Raw genomic sequence first — 5,221 nt, forward strand, 5'->3', positions numbered from 1 at the left:
CCTTAGGCTGTATCTACAGGGGCCAAGTATTCAGAACAAGGGGGTGAGTGTGCTGCTTTCTTCTGCAGTTCAATGTGTAAGGTGTGGCTGTGGAGTCAATTGTCTGAGTTAGACTTTTGACTCTATCAGTTATTACTTATTATGACTTATTATGATTATTACTTATTATGACTTTGGATCAGTTATTTAACCCCTCTGAGACTCAGATTATCTTTGTCATATTTTCAGAGTACAATAGTAGAAACTATTTCAAAGTGCTGTTAGGAACAGTCAGTGAGATACTAGGTGTGAAGGGTTTGGCACAGTGTCTAGTGGGCACAGCTGCCCTATTCTCTGCTCTGTTCTGCTCTGGTCAGCTCTGGGCCTCACATGTCGAAAGGCCCTGATAAACTGGAAGATATCTGAAGAAGGGAAGGCTGGGAGTGAAGAAGCAAAATAATTTCTATTTGCCTCGTAGAAGAGAGGGCATCTCCTAATGTGGGTGCCAGGTTCCTCAATGTGGGGCTCAGTTAGGATGGGGGTGGGGTGGTAGAAGTGACTGAGATGCAGGCTCCAGTGCACTAGAGGAAAGAAGCCTTCTCAAGGAGTCAGAAACATGCTAGTATCTGTTGCTTCAGGAAGAAGGGAGATGGAGACTGAGGTTCCTTTAGGTGATGGCATACCAGGAGAGACTGGATGGCCACAGAGCGAGAATGTCACAGGAGCAGAAAGCTTCACGTGGCAACCACGTCCAGGCCCAGGCCTCTGGGGTGTCTAGAGTGCAACTTTGTTCTGCCCCTAACCCAGGCAATAAACTATAAAGGTTTCTGCTCTGCATTGGATTCCTATAAGGGTTATGGGCCATTCCTGGGGATCCATGAGTCCCAGGCCACCCAAGGTGCCCCTGTTGAAATTGCAGAAGGGATATTGCCAGTGTGTTCACTCTAAGAGCAGGGTGCTGCAGTGGCCTGTCAGGCAGCCATGGGTGTCCAAACTGGGAGAACCCCCTAAGATCCTCACTGAGTCTAAAACCCCATAAGATCAGCTCCTTTTCCAGCTGAGGGGCCTGAGGCCTAGTACAGGGACTAGGCCTCCCAGTGCCATGTGGGAATAGAGTCACACTCCATCCAAAGCTCAGCCCTGCCTTGTGCCCAGGGACCCCAAGGGCTCATTCCCTTGACAAATGCCTGTGTCATGTAAATGTGTTAGGCCTGGCTCAGAGCTCAGCAGGCTTATCCAGACAATAGGAGCCTAGGGGCTGGGAGACAAGCCCCTGCTCTCCTCCATTACGTGCCTCACTTGCCAAGGGAACTTGAGGCTGAGAGCCAGGCAACCTCCTCCCCCCAGGCTCTCAGCCACTTTAGCTCTGAAAGGAGAAAGTGTCAGTTGATCCTGTCAAAGGCCACACTGCCCTGATAGCCAGACTTCTTGGAATTCAGTGATCCATCAGTGGGAGTGTATGCACTGGGGTGAAGGGTGGACCCCAAAAAGATATGTCCAAGCTTTAACCCTCAGAACCTGTGAACGTGACCTTATTTGGAAAAAAAAAGAGGGTGGGGGATCTTTACAGATGTGATAAAGGTAAGGATATTGAGATGTGATAAGCCTGGATTATTCAGGTAGGCCCTAAATCCAATGGTAAATATCCTTAGAAGAAAGGAGAAAGACACAGAACAAAGCCAGGCACAGTGACTCATGCCTGTAATCCCAGCACTTTGGGAGGCCGAGGTGGGCAGATCACCTGAGGTTGGGAGTTTGAGACCAACCTGACCAACATGGAGAAACCTTGTCTCTACTAAAAATACAGAATTAGCCAGGCGTGGTGGCGCATGCCTGTAATCCCAGCTACTTGGGAGCCTGAGGCAGGAGAATCGCTTGAACCCGGGAGGCAGAGATTGTGGTGAGCTGAGATCACGCCATTGCACTCCAGCCTGGGCAACAAGAGCGAAACTCTGTCTCAAAAAAAAAAAAAAAAAAAAAAAAAAAAAAAAAAAAAAAAACAAACACAGCAACAACAAAAAAGAACAGAGAAAGCCGTGTGAAGACAAAGGCAGAGACTGGGGTGATGCAGCCATAGCCAAGGATGCTGGCAACATCCAGAAGCTGGAAGAGGCAAGGAAAGAGTCTCCCCTAGAGCCTTCTAAGAGAGCACAGCCCTGCCAACACCTGGATCTCAGTCTTCTGGCTTCCACAACTGTGAGACAATGCATTTCTGTAGTTTTAAGTCATTTAGTTTGTGGTAACTTGTTACAGCAGCCTCAGGAAACATACAGTGGACCACGCTGCTCCCAAGACCCTGACCCTGTGAGCCATCCAAGGGCCTAAACCCTGCCAGGTGGTACCCATGGAGCTTCTAGTGACTCACTCAAGGTCGAAGCAGCATGATTGGCTCCATTCCCTGTCAGACCTGCTCAGAGCCCATGAGCTTCAGGCTTTGTACTTAACCACATTAGAAGGCGAGGCTGTCAAGTGAAGCCTATGAATTGATAGCAATTTGATTAATTAAAATAAACCTGCTCAGAGTCAGAGCAGACACCAAAATGGACATCAAGTGTGCTTCACTAGGATACACCTGCCTGAGCTGCTCCCTCCCTTTATGTTTGACTAGGGATGGGGGCTGGGGTAATTTGTATTTAAGAAAAGGAAATACATCAGGGTTATGAGTAGTAATTTCCCTTCACCTCCACTCTGCCTGGCCCAGTGGTTTCTGGAAGATGGCCAATCGAATCAGAAAAGGAAGAATTGCAATCATTGTGTAGACATCCAGGGTCCCCAGAAGCGGAAAGCAACCTGGCCTGAAACTGGCTTCTGCTGGGGATGCTTAACCTCAAATCCTCTGCCAGGTCTGGGCTGGTGGGGTAGGGGTAGTTGATGAGGCTGTTGCCTGTAGTTCCTTCTGACCTTGAGTTCTTGAAATGGCCCTTCTCCTCTCTAGGCCTTAGCTTCCTCTTCTTTAGATGGGAAGATTATCCTTCTCCAGAGCGGTTGTGGGGATCAGAGTTCCATCATGCACACTGGGTAAGCATTCTGTAAGCCAGGACAGTTTGGACAGGATGGTGCTCTCCGCCTGGAGGGAGGAATGCTGAGGAGGAGGCAGAAGAAAGGTGGGTGCCTTCCTGGTCTTTGTCTAGGAGCAAGGTGACTCTGTCCTGAGAGAGGACATTCCAGCAGTCCAGGGAGGTTTCATTTTGCTGCAAAGCCCCTGATCCCAGACAACCTCCCAGAAAGCCACTGGTGGCAATGGCCGGTCTCAGCAAGACAAAGGATATCTCAGGTGCCGTACCAGCTCATTGATGATGGCTGGCAGCAGCTCATGCTCATATCTCTTGCCCTGCACCTCTGCTTCTTGACTAATGCTTCGCTGGGCCATAGTCCCTGCCCAATGCATAGTAGTAGCAGACGCATGCTCTCCAGAGACCCTTGCCTAGCCCCACTGGTGTCCTCTTTGCCTGAGATCAGGTGTCTGCTGTGTGGCAGGAAGTATGCAGCAAGTGGGACCAGACCCTGACCATGAGAGCCACATTCATGGCCATGATATCCTCCATAGGCCACTGATGACCTAGATGTCCCCTTCAATGAGAGAAGAAAACCTGGGGTGGAGGGGCAAGCCACCAGCAAAAGGTAGCAAGTCAGAGCTGCCAAAGGGCAAGTAGCCCCTGGGCTGTCTTCATACAGGCTCAGTTCTGAAAACAATAGCCCTGATCCCTTTTAGTCTAGTCACACGGGTGACTGTGATTCAAAAACAACTGGCAGTGGTGGTGTACTCCAGGCAGTAAAAGCAGTCAAAACCACAGAAGTTGCCCTGGAGCTTCAGAGTGACCTCTTAGCGCCTCTTCTCATATACTTTTAAAATTCTAATGATACTATTCACAGCTCCTCAATGGCTCTTTACTCCTCAGCATTCAGAGGCTCCTATAGAGGTAGAGATGGCAGAATGGGCCATGGAGGGTTCTGACAGGAGGTGACTTGGTCCACACTTAGTTTGGAGGGATTTACTGTGAGCCATTCAGGGGGCCTGCAGGCAAAGGCCTGGAGCCGCTGGAGACCCTGGGCGTGGTGTGGTTTACAAATCCAATGCAGAGGGGAGCAGATGGTGCTTCTGGGTGGTGGCCTGCCTGTGAGGGGAGGGAAGGTGGCCTTGGCCAGAGTCTGGACAGCTTGAGGCCTTCTGGCAGCTGCTCCCTCGCCTCCCCATCTCCCAAAGCTGCCCTTGGCCTAATACCCTGTTCTCTGCCGAGAGACTAGCCCCCGTGAGGTGAGCTATGTGAGGACAGCGTCTCTGTTGGAGTCTGGGCCTGGGGGCCCAAGGTTTGGCCCAACTCCGACTTCTTCCCTGGAGATACCCATTCTTGCAGCCCCCTCTCCCCTGAGTCCATAGTGGCCGCATCCTTGGATTCCAGCCCACAATTCGACCTTCCATCAAGAGGAGGGAGCAGTGTCTAGCAGCTGCAAAGCTCCCAAGAGCAGGCCAAGGCTAGGAGGCCTCAGATTGCTGGGCCTGGGGAACCCAGGTTTGTGGAAATGCCCCCACCCTACCTGTTGTCAACCTTGTCACTCCCTCTCGGGTCCCCCAAGCTACAAAGCTCTCTTTGGAGGTTTCTGGTCTTCTGTGTGTCTGCTCAGCACTAGATCAGAATGGCTCTCTACAAAGCAGCTTCCCTCCTATAGCTGCCTCTGCCAGCCTGCCCCCGCCCCTGAGAATTTATGTTCTCTCCAGCCCTTTCTCACAGCTTTTGCCCTAAGACTGGCTCATCTTTGTGGAGTTGCCTTCCTGGGGGCATAGTTGAAGCTTGGCAGAGCAGCCATGGCTTGAAGCCAGCAGGTCTAGTGGGGTTTCTCCTCTGCCATAAAGAACAAGGAGACTTGCAAAGATCTCTTTCTGTACAGCCTCTCACTTAAGCATCATCGAAATCCCTAAGTCAGATACTAATGGGATTCTCATTTTGTGGAGGAGCAGACTATGCCTGAGAGAGAGTGGCTGGACTGCCCAAGATGGTGCAGAGGTAGAGGTGGGTGGGGAACCCAGAGCCTTCAAACTCCCAACCACATCCAGGTGCCGCTTAGCTCCCCTCTGGGAACACAGCCCTCAACAAAGAGTGTGCCTCCTCCCTGCTCTAAACAAAAATGCAGCAGATGGTGGAGCAGGCTTGCTGGAAGCATCAGCTTAGGCCTCAATCCATTAGGACCACCCTAAATGGGGAGGTGATGTCTTTGGATGCATATTGCAGAATGTTTGGCAACT

Source organism: Macaca mulatta, chromosome X (genome assembly GCF_049350105.2).
Source record: "Macaca mulatta isolate MMU2019108-1 chromosome X, T2T-MMU8v2.0, whole genome shotgun sequence".
Lineage (NCBI taxonomy): Eukaryota > Metazoa > Chordata > Mammalia > Primates > Cercopithecidae > Macaca > Macaca mulatta.